The following is a 16810-nucleotide window of genomic DNA, read 5'->3' as shown; positions in this document are numbered from 1 at the left end:
GTACTGCACTGCTCACGACTTCGCATTCCGGCACTGCATCGCCTATTTGCAACATATATTTGGAGTTCCAGTTGTCAGTCGATGCGGTGCGACAATCTGTTCCTCCCCCTTGAACGTGGTGGTCTAGGATTAGTCCATCTCTTCGTCAGGCAAATTGCTTCTCGCCTGTTTTTTTTTGTTTTTTTTTTGGGGGGGGGGGGGGGGGGGGGGACAGTGACCATCCATTTTTGCAAGAAATGTTGCAACTCCGCTTAGTTCATTATCTTCCTAATATAGTAGTATCATGAAATGCCAAAGATGTCCCACAGGCTCCTTAGGGCTTTCTCAAGGAGGTTGTTGACACATTTCTTGAAAGTTAGATTCACCATGGAGTACGTGTTAATTGCGAGTCGAAAAGCAATTTCGGCGGCACTGGTGGACTCCATTACCCGAGATCCTTTGTATCGTATACCTTATTTAAGCCGACCTTATCAGGAAGTACTTAAGCGGGTCCGAAAAATGTGTGTACCTCCTGGAGTAAAAACATTTTTCTTTAAATTGCATTCAGAAATGAAGGTCAGAAGCGGGGCAGTTTGGGCGAGTTGGCATGTCATGACTGTTTTAGGCTTGTCGTGCAGCTCAGAAAGAGCAAAAAAAGGAAGGAGGTAGGGGTAACCAAAGGGAACGGAAAAAAATACATTCAGAAACACTCCCTGTTAAAACTTGGTTGAATTCAAGGGGCTGCTTTGTGCCGTGGTCAACAAGCTGTCGACTCCATCTACGTGCCGAGACCACAAATCACTGTTTCATGGATTGTAGGGATGCTGTATTTTTTCGTGACATTCTAGAATGAACGCATAGAAAGGATATTGACATCACTCGATATTCAATTAGGTTTATACCGTTTAAGGTTAGGGGTGGTCCTCCCTATGACGTGTTCATACTACTTGGTTCACACAGCTTATGAAGATGTAGACTGTGCGATTGCCATGCCGAAATCCCGCGATCTACAAAATCCTGCTTTCGCGAAAGTGCCGCGTATGTGAGAAGTGTGCACGCTGCGCAGGAACTTCCGTCTCACTGGAAGCACTTGTTGAACCGCATGTGCGTGTTTGCCCGAGTTCTGAGTGTGTAGTTGTATCCGCTCTGTAATATACCTTCAGTTTTGTTTAAGATGTAGTAAAGAAAAAAAATCGCCCATGGTCTAAGGGATAGCGCACCGGGCTGCTGCGCTGATGGAATCAGGTTCGAAGCGAACTATCGAGCATGGTTTTTTTTTCTTTCTTTTTTAGGAAAGTCTAGTCATGCGATAGCGGTTAGATAGCGTCACAACAAAGTGGAGATTGGTAGGCTAAGAATGCTAGTTATATTTATACTTACTCTAGAACTGTTAGAAAGAGGTTATACTAGTCAATTGTGATGTTGCAGATATTAGCTCAGACTGCCACCCACGGCAAACAGTCCTTACGAACGAAAACATCTGTGAATTTGGTATCAACTTAGCAGGTTAGATAGCGCCATCTTTACGTATTTTGAACCCCGAGAACTCGTAGAGCACAGGATACGGAGTGCGAGAGAAATCACGACGTGAGAAGCGCTGTGCCAAGCGAAGCATTAGTCTGTCTAAGTGAGCATTTCTTTCTGTGTGTTCCGTGAAGGCAAACATGGCGCTGCATATTCTCACATTGCACTACATCAAGTGGCTTGCGAATGTGCTCTGGTCAACGAGCAGCTGCCACCAGCCAGCGCTGCTGGGGATGGATTAGTATTCTTGATTATTAGCTCAAGCACGTTAGGTGACTATTTGTTACCGCGTCGTTTTAACAGTGAGATGGTGAGTAATAATTATGATGAGAAATCATCACTGTCATTGTCATTATCATGGTCGGCGACAAATTTGAACCCCGCCAATTCTCTTGTCTTTCATTCTTGTCTGAGTAGTATAGTTGAGATTTTGGGAAAGCCACCTCTAGTGAAGCGTACATTTCCAGTTGTTTACATTCAAAATTTTAAAAAACGATTACGTAGAACATTCTTTGAATAAAATTGAATCTCCTTATAATTATTTTATTATTTTGTTGTGCAGGTCACTGGAGCGAATTTCACTGGAAGTGCTGCGGAACGGATCCCTCGAAGGTTACGCAAACACGCTGAGAGCATTGTAAGTAACTGTTTTAGAGCAATACGTACACTTGCACACTATTCCTTAAATCGTGTCATTGAAAATGCATGTTATCTGCTCCACAAATGTATAAGTCGCCCATGTATCTCCTTAATCTTCCGTCAAGTGATTTTGAACTGAACGTTAGTGAATGATAGATGTCTTATAAGAGAAAAGTTTCCTATCACTGTTATTTGAGAGGTAAGAATGTATATGCAGGGTGTTTCAGAAAATGTGTTCGACAGAGAAAGCATCGCGTAATCGCGAGGATTACTCGATTTCCTCGGTTTGTTTTTGTCACAGAGATATATACTTTAAAATAAGTTGAGCTAATAATTAGAGACGTAATTATGAAAATTGCACTATCTTTAACCAGCCTGCTCCTCGCTTTCCCTTCCCTGTCTAGTGTATATGTTTTCAAAACAACAATAATAATTGTGATTATTATTATTATTATTATTATTATTATTGTTGTTGTTGTTGTTGTTGTTGTTGTTGTTGTTGTTGTTGTTGTTGTTGTTGTTGTTGTTGTTGTTGTTGTTGTTGTTGTTGTTGTTGTTGTTGTTGTTGTTGTTGTTGTTGTTGTTGTTGTTGTTGTTGTTGTTGTTGTTGTTTTGAAAACATATACACTAGACAGCAAAGGGAAAGCGAGGCAATCGTCTCATGAAGGGGCACAACGCCTGCCTACTCTAACCGAAAAGTGCGACGACTTTTTTAACGCGGGACTTGAAGTCCGTCATCCGAAAAGTTAGTAAAAGGTTCCAAGATGCAAAACGCTGACAACTCAAACTTTTGCACCGCAATAATTACTTCCGGCTAACTTCAGCGGTAAAACCGAAACTGAACAACTGTCACGCCCTAAGTTAATGCCCACGAGTGACGTGCTATTTAAGCCTCGCACGCAGGTGAGCACGAAGCGAGCGAGGTAGTGGCTTGGTAACAACGCTTGATGGCGTCATGTTTGCCGACTGTGAAGCGTAAACCGCGACGTCGTTTACGGTGTACACTAAGGGCGTGACAGTTTCACTGGTCGGCACTTTAGTTTCGGTTCTCTGGGTATTCCGGAATTCATCACGCTACAAAAAAATTGCAGCGTCAGCTTTTTTTCATCTCTGGAACTGGAATTTCCTTCACCGACATTTGATGGTCTTCTCTCGTCTGGAATTCCAACTGCTCATGAGCCCTGTCATACAGCGCAAATTTCAACCTCTGAAGGGCTGTCTCATGGAATTTTCGGCTGTTCGTTTCTGAGCGCTCCGGACCGCTCTCGCGAGCAGCGTTGTCTTCGGCAGTTTGAAAAAGAGCGCGCGCTTTGCGGGGGTGGGCTCGGCTGCTTCTTTTCAGTCACTCTACTCACGCGTCGAGCACTCTCAGGCGTCCCAAACGTTGTCCTTGGAGCAGTCGTTGAGATTGAGAGCATTGCCCCTCACGTGATAACAACGCAATGTCATGTACGGTGTCACCGTTCTTGGGGACGGTCCACCGCGACCCAGGTCAGTGCATGACGTCGTCTCAACAAGCCCTCGTCCTATCGGCGCGTTAGCCGTCTTTCCTGGCAACGTCGCAAACTTTCGCTATAATTCAACGCGAATTGGACTTTTGTTGTAGTCACGTGGTTTCACCTCTGCCGAAAAGGAGTCACATGTTCGGCTTGCCGGCTTGTCTTCTGTCTCAGAGTAAAAGGAACGCCGGATTCGCTCAATTCTGAGCCAGAGGATGGAGGCGACCAGTCGAAGATGACATTACAGTCGCAAAATATAACTTACATGCGAGGTCGATTGTGACCAGGCTACCCAGAATGCCAAGGACACGTGTAGAACTGGCAGACGAAAACTACTCATCGCCATATATATTGTTAGGTTCCCATATGTCTCATTCAATAATCGCAGGGCCGCCCGCTTCAGATTCTTCGTAACCCGAGGAATCTTGAAGTGGACCTCGAATGGTGAATTGTTAGCTTAATATATGGAAATAGTTAGTGTATGTGGTAGGGACATATGCAGTACCTCTAATGTCTACCTAGAGGAATGTATCTCAGGTTGACGACCTCTCTGCCGTTCCGTCGAAAAACTTTCTTTCGAGCAGGGAAGGATCACGGTGAGCCGTGCAGAACGAGAGCAGGAAAATTTAACCAATGTTCATAACTTCTGAGGACGTAAAAAAAAACAGAAAAAAAGATAGCTATCAATTCTGAGTGCTAAATGGCCCACAATGCTAAAGGCCAACTTCAGTTACTAGCTTCACAGCTGTTCAGGCGTTCAATTACTTACTTTCTTTCTATTACTTCAATAAATTCATTTACATTCCGCGTTAGCATTGCCCTTGTTATCTTCACTTATGCGATCATTCTAGATCAATGGCAACGAAGAGGACAGAGAGAGGGGTGAAACAAATGATAAAAACGGGAAGGCTAGACAGAACAACAAATCCGGTTTCTTAATCTACAATAAGGACGGGTAAGGCGGAAAGATACGAAGGAAAAGAGACAGAGTACAAGGTACCATCACATCCGGTCATGATCACCACACACGATCACAGCAAAGAAAAAAAGTTAGCAATAGTCGGTGCTAACTTTTGTCGCTCGTGCAGGCTTGTTCAGCTTAAAAATTGTAGCAGTGCTTCCGTAACAAAAATCTGCGACAGCTTATGAAGTCAGTATTTCAATAAGATCTATTCTGACAATGGTCTGTTATGAACGCGTGCTTGCCCTGTCGTGGGTGATCTCTGCAAATTGCACTAATGACATTCACATAAAACATGTTCATGGGTCTATTTGCGACCCCAGTCATCACACATAGCATTCCCGCTCATTACAATGCGAAAAGCAAAAGTCTCTGTAAAAACCACTCCTAGTCATAGCCGACAAATCAGGGTAGCCTTGCTTCACTGGAATCCAGTTGGGATGCGAAGGTGGAGAAAAAAGTCGGTAATATTGAAATTTTGCATGTTCGACGCGGAGAACGGGAATATCATGTGTCAGCATGCGAAGTATTCTAGCTGTATGTGACCGCGACAGCAGTATAAATTCTTGTGTTTTGTCTTACAAGAGATGATTGAGCAGGATCATCACCGCGCTCGCGACCTATGTCTTCAGTGACTTGTAAGCCACTGAAATGGGACATGGTGTCCTTTCTCGGTCGAGGTATAAATAACCACCCTGATCTCAAAGACCAGTACATGTGGTCCGCGCCGCAGGGCAGATAGTAAAGACTTGCGCCGACATCAAATTGCGTAATATGGATTATCTAAGAGATTGCGCTTGGCCGACGAGACGAACTGCATTGCGAAGAGCTACAAGTTTAGGCAACCATCGATGTCGTCGGCTGGCACATCCTGAAACTGATAGTGGTGAGTCTGGCTGAGAAGACGACAGCTCGGTCAGAACATTTGACAGTGGCTGAGCCATCATAATAGGCAATGGAAATGGGCTGTGGAAAGCTTCCACAGAAGCTTTCTACAGTAGACGACAGCGACAGAACGCATACAGTATATAGCCTAGCGAGCCGAAGAATCAAAATTGGAAGGAGGTGATTAAAAGTACAGGGGTTTTATGTGCCCAAAACACGATGTGGTTATGAGACACGCCGTAGTGGACGACTCTGTTTTAATTATGACCATCTGGATTTCTGTAAGGTGCACCTAAATATAAGTGCACGAACGTTTTTTTTTTTTGTTTGTTTTGCATTTCGCCACATTGAAATTCTACAGCTGCGGCCGTCATCGAGCCCACTACTTCGAGCTCACTAGCGTAACACTTTAATCACTAAGCTACTGTGGCGGGTATAGGGCACGATTCGCTTTCCTATAACGTTTCGGAAAGCTTAAAGCAAGCGCCGCGTTAGAATGCGGTAGCATGAGCATTTCCAAGCTTGGGCGTTGGTCTGGGAAAAACTCAGCGTTGAACACACAGACAAGCGCCGTTTCGATAATTGTTAAATTTTTTTTCGCACCCAAAGGCAGCATCGTCGACGACACCGGCAGAGAGAGAGAGAGAGAGAGAGCAAATGAAAAATAAAAGGTAGGGAGGTTAACCAGGACTGAGCCCGGTTGGCTACCCTAGACTGGGGAAAGGAAAAGGGGGACGGAAAGATTAAAAGAAGAAGAGAAAGTCTACTGGGGATATCATTCGGTCACTCAGTCCGGATCACAGACGCTGACTCAATCCGGTAGCTTTCAAATATCGCAGCGGCGCTTTTGTGGCCTTTTGTAGCTGCGAATGCGAGGACATGGTCCCAAGATCTTGTTCAAGGTGAACGGCTTCCTATCTAGCTGATTGAAAGCTGCGCAGAGGTCATGCCTTTCATTTTCAAAAGATAGGCAGTAGCACAGTAGCAGGGTAAGTGAAAAACACATGACGTCCTATGGCCGGTACAAGGTGTCCATAAATATGAACATGATCAATGTACCACTTATGCAAAACAAGCATAGATCGCTATTTAAAAGCAGAAGACAACAACTCAGGTTCTTTGTTTCTTTCTTTATTTACTGATATTGTATATATGTATATAGGTGTTCCTAATATGAATAATGAACACCTTTTTCAGGAAGCGTAGCAACAGAAAGTCGATCTGGAAAAGCCCTAATGGTGAAACAAGAAATGAAATTGATTTCATACTTTCTGCCGATCCCAGCATAGTCTAGGATGTAGAAGTGTTGGGTAGGTGAAGTGCAGCGATCATAGGTTAGTGAGGGCTAGGATTCACCTCAATTTGAATATTGAAAGAGTAAAATTGGTCAAGAAGAAACAGGTCAACCTAGAGGCATTAAGGGTGAAAGCAGACAAATCCGTGCTCCTACTTGCGCAAAAATATGCAGCCTTAGAATAGAGAGACGAAAATGACATAGAGCTAATGAATGAAACCGTAACTAGGTTGGCTTCAGAGGCAGCAAGTGGGAGGCAAGGCACCAAGGCAACCAGTAGGCAATTTCTCCCAAGTAACGAAGGACCTAATAATGAAACGACAAAGAATGAAAGTGTCTAACTCAAGAGATAAGATATAATTCGCGGAGCTGCCAAAAGTGATCAGCGACGCGAAAACAAGGGATATTCGAAATGATAACGCGAGAGACTGAAGAAGCCGTAAAAAATGGACGCAGCCTGAAATTAGTGAGAAGGAAACTTGACATAGGCAAACCAAGATGCATGCACTGAAAGATAAGCATGGTAATATCATCAGCAATCTCGAAGGTATAATAAAAGCAGCTCAAGAATTGTCTATTGACCTATACAGTACCCAGAGGAATCAGGATATTTCTATACGAAACAGCAACGAACAGTGTACAGAAACTCCTCCTATAACTAGCAATGAGGTCAGAATGGCCTTGCAAGACATGAAACAGGGAAGAGCGGCAGGAGATGATGGAATAACAGTCGATTTAATCAAAGATGGAAGAGACCTAATGCTTGGAAATCTGGCGACTCTCTATATGAAAAGTCTATCGACTGCAAGGGTCCCAGAATACTGGAAGAATGCAAACCTTATACTAATCTACAATATGGGAGACGTTAAAGAATTGAAAATTTATAGGCCCATTAGCTTACTCCAGTATTATATAAAATATTCACCAAGATAACTTGCAGTAGAATAAAGGCAACACTGGACTTCAGCCAACCAAAGAAGCAGGCTGGCTTCAGGAAGGGATACACTACAATGGATCACATTCATGTCATTAATCAGGTAATCGAGAAATCCGCCAAGCACAATCAGCCTCTCTATATGGCTTTCATAGATTACGAAAAGGCATTTGATTCACTCGAGATACCAGCAGTCATAGAGGCATTACGTAATCAACGAGTACAGACCGCTTACGTGAATATCCTGGAAAATATCTACAGAGAGTCCACAGCTACCTTAATTCTAAGCAAGTAGGAAGATAACTATAAAGAAAGGGGTCAGACAAGAAGACACAATCTCTCCAATGCTATTCACCATGTGCTTGGAAGAAGTATTCAAGCTATTAAGCTGGGAAGGCTTAGGAGTAAGGATCGATGGCGAATATCTCAGCAAGGTAGGAAATTCGCGGGCGCTGGTTGAAATCGGTTGGCGCAGGACAGAGGTAATTTGAGAACGCAGGGAGAGGCCTTTGTCCTGTAGTGGACATAAAAAAGGATTATCATTATTATTATTATTATTATTATTATTATTATTATTATTATTATTATTATTATTATTATTATTATTATTATTATTATTATTATTATTATTATTATTATTATTATTATTATTATTATTATTATTATTATTAATCTGGTCGAACTATGGGTCGTCTTTGACACCAAAGAGAAATTGATGGTTTAGTTGCCGGAATGAAGCTTGATGGAAATCTGGTCCAACAAGCCGAAATTTCAGCATAAAATTATGCCTGTTACCTTTGTGAATGTAGTGAAACAAGATGGTGGGAGCACTTCCAAGGAAATGTCAATTTGTATTGTATAGTCCCAGGCCATTGCAATAATTGCTCCACTTGATGCACATTTTGGGAAACGGAGACAAACCCTGAGAGCCCAAGCTTGAATAGCCTTTAGAGCCGGAAGATTTGTCCTGCAAGTGTTGGCAGTTCAAGCAAGCGGAGACAAACTCTAAGAGCATGAGCTTGAACAGCCTGTAGTGAACGAAGTGGACATGCTTCAAGATGACCTCAAATGCATTGAATTATGCTGTAACAAATGGCTAATGTCTTCAAATTGTGAAAAAAAGAACTCACTAGTTTCCTTCCATCGCAGACAGCATCACCAATCAGGGATCCGAAACACGGCTCCGAAATATAAACCGTTGAATCATATAAATACCTCGACATTACCTTTTCAACTGCCCTAACTTGGTCACACCTTGCCATTAACATAGCCAATGCCGCGAATCTACCCCCGGTTTTCTTCGCCCGAACCGAAGACTCGCTCCCCCATCAGTAAAATTATTAGCTTACGTTAAATGTGTCCGACCTAAGTTAGAATATACGTGTTCTGTCTGGGATCTTCATCAATATAACCTAATACACTTGAATCAGTTCAAAACCGTATAGTCCGGTTTATTTACCTTGAATATTCTTGCCATGCAAACGCTGGTGAACTAACAACCCGTGCCGGTCTTACTAACCTAGAATCACGACATCTTATGCGCACATTGTGCCTTTTTCACAAATTCTGTAATGCGCCACTTCAAATTTAAGCTATATTACCAGCTCATCGCCAGACCAGCGGCATTAACCCCAGAAAAGCCGTGTATCCTCCCCGGGCGCAGTCTACCTCAAATCTAAACTCATTTTTTGTGAAAACAGCGAGGTACTGGAATTATCTGTCTGCCAACGCCGCGCACTACTCCGAGTCACAACACTTCAAGGCTGTTCTCGAGTCACTCTTATGTTAAACTCAGCCCATCCCTGATGCAGTACCCCATCTCTGGGAACATTGAGGTATAATAAATGAAATGAAAATTAAACGAAAAAGAGTTGTACCCCAAGAGTTGACCAGTTCGGTCAAGCATGTATCTCAGAAAGCCGAGAAAGAGTGTCCTGTACAATTCCAACAGTGCATGTACTGACTCCCGTTCTCCTCCCCTCCCTCCATTTTCCGCCCAAGAAAACTGAACAGCTGGGAAGTGGCTGTCAGGCACTGTTTCGCGAATAGGCGTTATGAAGGCTGCAGGAGAGGCCTCTATCAAACAGTGAGTCCTTGCATAGGAACTTATTACTCCGTTGATCGTCAACGGGCACATGTTGTTGGTATGTTGTTGATATGGATATGGTTTTGATATGGCCGTAGGTTGTCAACGGTTTGCGAGTAAACGCCACCCATGCACGTTTAACGAGAAACAGCCACGTGTCTTTGTAAAGGTACTTGAAAGCGAAAGTGGTTCCGTCTGCCATAAATTCAACCTTAACAAAATATGTAATAGGTGCTTCTTTTCGGCTCCAGTGTGGCCTTTTGGGGGCTGAAATGGGTCGATAGCCTCCGCAGAAGAAGTGGCAAAGATTTCTTGACAAACACTGGAGCTTACTAAGTTTCTGCGCAGAAGGCTTACCCAATTCCTTTATCCTGCTGAAAACACTGGCCAAACAGATGTAGGACATATATATGCATGATCACTGTGTCGCCGCTCACTTTAAAGTATGTGGCAGCTTACTATTATAGTTATTTAAAATAAAATTATTATTTATAAAGTAACGTGGTAAGCTGTGGAAAGCATATGAAGCAAGAAAGTGAAGGGCCATGCGCTTGAGTAGTGCAGCGTCGAAAAGGGGCATGCGTTTGTGAGAGTAAGTAGCAGCGTACAAGCCAATTATTGTCACTGTTTGCAGTTATATATTTGTATCTCGAAATGTCCAGATATGAGCTTTACAGCATCCCTGCTGTATGATACGAGTGTCCAAGCTCGGACATGTTTAAGAGAGCTGCTGAATATCGCAGCAATCGATTTGGCTCCGATGTCTGTGACATTTGCCGTTATTCGCATGCTAGCGTTCCCAACTCGGGCTGTAATTACGCAAGTCACCATTAGCTCCCTGTGAGAGCGAGCAGCAACGAAATGGAGAAGCGCGAGCAGTGAACATTCACTCGTGCCTTGAGGCATTGTATCGTCGATAAATAATGTTAATTTTGCCCAATTTGCATGCAGGCGCGCACTCGCGCCCTTTGGCCTTCAATGTCCCCCCCCCCACCTTTCCAAGGGCATGTACGAGCTGTTCAACGATCAGAGCCGGCCACGTGTCAGGTCCCATAGAGCGATGTAAGTACAAAATGCCTAATGAGGGATGTTCTGGTTCTTCAACGTATCGCCTCGTTACTGCAAGCGGTATTGAGGGCGCTCGTGAAAAGTATCATAAATAATTTCTAACTCGGCGACAAGAGCGTAGGCATCAGCCCCTTCTCCCCCCTGCTTTCTCCTTTGTACTTCATTATCAAGCTCCGAAGTAGAATCTATGTTTAATGATCCCGGCCTGGTTCTAGGAACCACGCTATACAAATGCGGGAGACGTGTTCGAGAAGGTTATACAATGCGGGAGTAATCATTACAAAGGGGGAGTTTTAAAGGTAAGTTGATTTTGAACTGCACCATTTTTAACTCTAAGAGATTATCATCTAAATGAAACAGCCTCATATAGCTTTTTAAAATAAAACTTTAAAAACTGACTGCCTGTATGACGATGAGACTACTGAGCAAAAACTTTGGTAGGGCGATAATGACAAATAAGATTAACATATCTATTTTTCTCCCGGCATACGACTCCATTAAGGTTTTTGTAGAGCATAGCAAATATGGCCACATCTTATTGTACCTATCACTTCCCTCCGGACGGCAGATGGCATTTCTGAAGAGAATCTCATTGCTTTTTTTTTAATTCTTAGTATTTTCCGCTGCACAAAGTGGGAAGACGTCGACTCGATGCTTACACCGAACACGCGAAGCTCAAAAATACGCAAATCGGAATTTTCAACAGCTGAACACGGGTAAGACAAATAAATCGCAGTATCTTAAGAGCAGAGAGAGAGAGGAAGAGGGAAAGCTAGAGATGTTAACCAAGGCCGGGTCCGGTTGGCTACCCTACACTTGGGGAGGGGGAAATGGGAAGAATAGGTAAGAAGGAAAGAGATGAAGAATAATAACGAGTCAGAAATTCGCAGAGTCAGTCGCAGAGGAATGTCCGCTGTCACAAGCGTACGACCGTACAGTCCCGTAGCCTTTAAGAAGTGCAGAAGGGTTTTCGGCCTTTTACATGCAAAAATGCATAGGCCATGGTCCCAGGGACTTTTCCTCCAAGAGGAATCTATTATCTAACAGGCTGAGTTTAGCTTGTAGAGCATGGCATTGAGCGTCAAAGTGTGCGCAATAACACAGAAGGCGCTCTAGAGTCTCATCGTGCCCGCACAAACTGCCAAACCACATGTAACACAGTAAAGTTGTTTCGCGACGGGAGAGTACAGGTGGCAGGCGAAGTCGTAAGTTAGTGTCGAGAGAGTGGAAGCGTGAGTTAGCGAAACCCGATTAATTCCATCGTAGAAGTGTATGCGGCGAGAAAGTGATTGAAGTTGCCTCGCAGCATCCGTTCTTGAGAGTGGTATAGAAAACCGCTAATGTTTTTGATCAGCTGAGCACAAAGCTTCAACTGCGCTGTCGTTGCAGACGATTCAGTGTGTGGCTCGGCAACCATTGAAATACAATGTCATGTCCTTTCTCAAACACGTGGTGATGAGCGTACCTTATTTCGTACGCTCGCTACTCGTGTAACCCATGACGTAGGACAAACTGTAGAGTTCCTAGGGCAGCTTTCGAATGACAGAATATGGTCCAATGATTTGGTGGCTCCTGGAGCACGTAATAGAGTGCACCTTGAATAGCCGCAAGTTCTGCTGCTGTCGGCGTGGTATTGTGAGAGCATTTAAATTGCAAAGGGACGACGTCCGAAGGACGAACCGCTGCTCCGGTAGAGCTGTGGGAATTGGTGGAACAGTCCGTGTAAACGTGTATGCGGTCAAAATACGACTCGTAAGCAGAGACTGTTAGGAAGGCAGACTTGACACCGCTAGCCCTGAAGCAGTTGCCTCTGCGGGACCTTCAGCTTTCGTATTATTCATACCATCTTTCCAACCGACCCTATATCCTCCAGTCGCAAAGATAACAATGGCAAATGTGAGTAGAGGAGCTGTAAGGTTGACGAGTTCTGCTATTGCCCCCATAGGTACGTGAAAGAAGTGGCACACAGTTGTGATCACGGCAAACGGCATTACACTAGTACTTCGTGATAAGCCATGTGCCTACATATAGACACACGATTCAAGTGGATGACCTGAGTGAATTGAAATCTGAACTGCAAGTACAAGGAAATACTGTGGATGATGCACACCCCTCTTACTTGATGGTCAGCAGTTGGAACTTGGTAGTTCATTTTCACTTGGCAAGCAATTTTGTCTGTTTTGCTAGCAGCCCTGGGAATCGCACATGCTAAAAACAATGACATCCCTCGAATATATTCCTTTCTTCATGATCTGTAATTATTTCGTGCAACTCCATGTTTACCGCTTAGAGTCTATAGAAAATTATTTATTATTAAAACGGATACCAGCGAAACGAACACCGCTTTGCATCATTCGTACTTGCAACACAAAGGACAGAGGTAGTATAGATGCGGCTAGGTGTATTATGTTGCGAAACATAATTTCCTCTAATCAATCATATCTAGTCGCTCGGTCGCCTTGATTTCCGCTGCAGTTATATATAATTTCGTTGTATTAGCCGTTCTTTTTGCCAGACCACGGGGGCAGAGTGGAGGCTGTATCCTCCAGACTGTTTCATAGTGTCGCTGACAGAATCAACCACAACCGGTCCTCTTCATCGCAGCACATCGTACCGTAACCGAGCAAAACCCCAGATGCGGTCTTCCGCCGACAGGGCAGAGGTCAGTAAAGCTGCACTCCGGACGCAGCCACACTGGTGGTCGGCACTCAGAAGTTCGCCGGGGCGCGGCCGCCTTCACCCAGCGGGCTGTCCACCGGTGGCAGTCGGCGCGGCCGAGGCTTCATAAACAACCGCTAATCCCAGAGTACACGTGGCGATAAAGATGCGTCGGGCCCAATAGGCGCCACCTCGCGCGCTGCGGGCAGTACGGCAGCTTTCCAGGGATGTCACGTTGTGGTCACGCGGAGCCCCTCCATCAACTTTCATTTCTTCGCGCGGGCGCTGAGGCAGGCAGTGGCGGGCTTTTCTTTAATACCGCTGCCCGAGCCCCTCCCTTCCCGCTGCCATCTCCCAGCCATTCTTAGTTTGGTCGGCATTCTGCCCCGGCGAAGCCCAGGGGCGCGTGAACGGCCTCCAGATTGGGGCGGCGCGCGGGTCGCGGGCGCGCCGTGATCGCGCATCGGACTCCACTTTATGGGACGGCGGCCCCCGCAAGCACCGACGACGCCCTCGTCTCGCTGCCCACCCTTCCTATTCGGTCCCTACACTCGATCAGCTATCGCGTTCCTCGCCCCACTCAAGTCTTGTGCACGAACATCCCGAGTTTGCTATCCGCCCTTCATGACTGCCTCTGCGAAAGCCTTTTATTGATCCGCCTGTTTTGTCTTTCATCCCCTCTCTCTTTATTGTTGTCTTGTATGTCCATAAACCAATATTTTTCTCTCTCTTGGACCAGAGCCAACCTCCTAGTGCGTCCTCTTGGACTTATTGCGCTTTACTCTTTTACATTTTGGTACCCTCGCAAGTGCTTGCATGAAGATGTTATAAAATTCGTTTTGTGATTAAATAGAATGCAGGCTACAGAAACACTTGATTAACATAAGGAAAACAATTTTTATCTTTTTAAACGTCACGCTTTAGTAAATTTAACTTTACTGGGATTCTAGCGAAATAACTCGAAGCGACTGTCATTGCCGCGAGTAATTTTGGCTTCACCACAACAGAATTAGCTGGCCCCAAAGTGCTATTTAAGGTGCAATGAATAAATCTAAATGAGAAGACGCGTGTTCGGGGCAGTTAGAATTGTTTGGAGTGGAAGCTAAGATATTTCTTTGAATGACCCATGTTAAATTTTATTCGATTCGATATTGATGGCTACAGAAACACTTTCATATCATACGCATTACTGATGATGATCCTGTTAACATTAGTGGTTTTTTTTAATTCTGGGGTTTTTATTTATTTATTTACAGAGTACCTACATCGCCATAAAGGCATTACGTAGGGGGGAACAAAATACAACCAGTAATACAGAGATGCTTTCGGACAGATATACTGACAAACAGAATCACTACAATAGCTGTTAGAGAAAGGCATACAAGTAATGTGAAACAAGCAGGTTCCAAGATATATAACACACACATTTGTTTTACAAGAGCGCCGTCACAGCATTGAATAGAATAGTTCGTTATTTGACACATTTACTATATCATTTGATAAACTGTTCCATTGTCTAATTGTTCCATTGTCTGTTCCATTGTTTTACGTGTGAAACCACGATATAATTGTGAGCATACCGTAGTGGGGAACTCCGGGTTAATTTTGACCACTTCGGGGAGGTGGAGGGGGGTATTCTGTAAGTGTCCACCTAGTAGACAAGTACATTTCGTCTGCTGCTGAAGTTCTGATTGGCTGGGCTGGGGTACAGGTCAGGAGGAGACAAGTGCTCCCAGCCAATCAGTACTTTAGCAGCAGATGAAATGGACATGTCCACTAGAAGGACGCTTGCAGTATACCCCCCCCCCTACCTCCCATGGTTTCTTTAATTTGCAACCAATGCAGAGTACAAGGGCGTTTTTTCGGGTTTCGCCCCCCATGAAAATGCGGCCGCCGAGTCCGGGATTTGATCCGACCCACTCGGGCTTAGTGCGCAACGCCAAAGCTCCTACACCACCCCGGCAGGATAACTTTAGCGTTAGAATACCCTACGCTGCTTACCATATGTCAGCTTGAAGACCGTCCCCATCGCTCATGGGCCCGCAAAGCTGTGAAAGTACTTTTGTCTTTCTTGAGGGCGACTGGCGTATCTGAGCGCCTTTGACTTGCTCAGGCCCTCCGCGTGCGTGCACGAGCTCACCGCGGCTTTTCTCCCCCTCCACTCCATCTCTCTATCTTATCTTTGCATTCCCTATTTACCGTCCCCCTGAGTAGGGTAGCCAACCATACGAATTTCTGGTTAACATCCTTGCCTTCTCGCTTTATTTCCTCCTCCTCCTCCTTCGTTAACATTTTTAGATTGCGGGTAGAATAATCGTAACCAGATATTTCAGTATCGCTGGCTAGCGGTTAACGAAAATGCAGTTCAACTTTATTTAAAAGTTGTGGAGAAATTTTCTTGCATCGGACATCAGCAGTTGACAATTTTCGAATTAGTAAATGTATAAGCAGTTACCATACCTGAAGAATAACGTACGCGAGATTGCATATGCGAAAAATCCACGCTCAAAGTCCGCCTGTGGCCACGAATGCAACGGAGAACAGTCGAAGGAGCCGTTATGCTCACCAAGAGCAAGCTCTCCTGGCCTTTCAAACAGCGCTCTCGCGGCCTACATCTGTGCAAACACATCTCTCTCAAAAAAAACAAAAAAAAGTAACGTGCATGTACGACCTACGTCACGTTCTATGGCACTGTCGCAACGATTGACCATGTCAGTGGCAGTAGCCGACACATTTTTTAGTCGTGCTATATCGTCCTTTACAAAAAAAGGTGTAGCAGTTGACAGGTTAACACGGCTAGCAATATGCAGGTGCTGTGAATGGTACACCACAACAAGATCGACGACAAAAACAAGTCCGCCTTTATGAAAATGCAACAGTGAACAAAAGAGAAGAATGTGAAACTAAGTGGGAAGCATTATAAATAGAAAATTTCGTTTACTGATTGCTTTTCAGTAGAAAAAATGCACCAGGGGACATTTGGCCGTCCCCACCGGCTCAACTCGAGACTCAAAACTTTTACTCAAAAGTCGGAACTGTCCCGCTAAACTCGGCACGGCTGGCAACCCTAAATTTGCCACGCATCTGAAGCCGCGTTACTAGCAGAGACCAATCAGAGCACGCGGCTGTGCGAGCGTTTCGCTAGCGAGGGGCTGCGCCGCGAAGGCCACTTCGGCTACACGGCTACGGCGTGGTGTCACGGCCTTGCTCCTTCATTGGCTGAAATTATAACATGTGAGCAACCACATTATCTTTCTGTAAAACGAGTAGCTTTCTTTGCCTT

General features: G+C 44.7%; 1 protein-coding gene across 5 annotated transcripts in view; it reads left to right on the top strand.

The window, feature by feature from the left end:
• Window positions 1-16810, top strand: part of Lgr1 (Leucine-rich repeat-containing G protein-coupled receptor 1) — a 261257-nt gene that overhangs the window by 149494 nt on the left and 94953 nt on the right. For 3 of the 5 annotated variants that reach the window (XM_070530926.1, XM_070530922.1, XM_070530923.1), the window contains exon 2: window positions 2066-2140. The gene's annotated coding sequence lies outside the window, so the exon portion shown is untranslated. Of the gene's footprint in view, window positions 1-2065; window positions 2141-10821; window positions 10864-16810 lie in introns of those variants that run through there. The other 2 variants (XM_070530925.1, XM_065426029.2) reach the window with 2 other exon arrangements.

Source organism: Dermacentor albipictus, chromosome 1 (genome assembly GCF_038994185.2).
Source record: "Dermacentor albipictus isolate Rhodes 1998 colony chromosome 1, USDA_Dalb.pri_finalv2, whole genome shotgun sequence".
NCBI lineage: Eukaryota > Metazoa > Arthropoda > Arachnida > Ixodida > Ixodidae > Dermacentor > Dermacentor albipictus.
The sequence above is the reverse complement of the archived record's forward strand: the minus strand, read 5'-3'. Positions and strand labels throughout refer to the sequence as shown.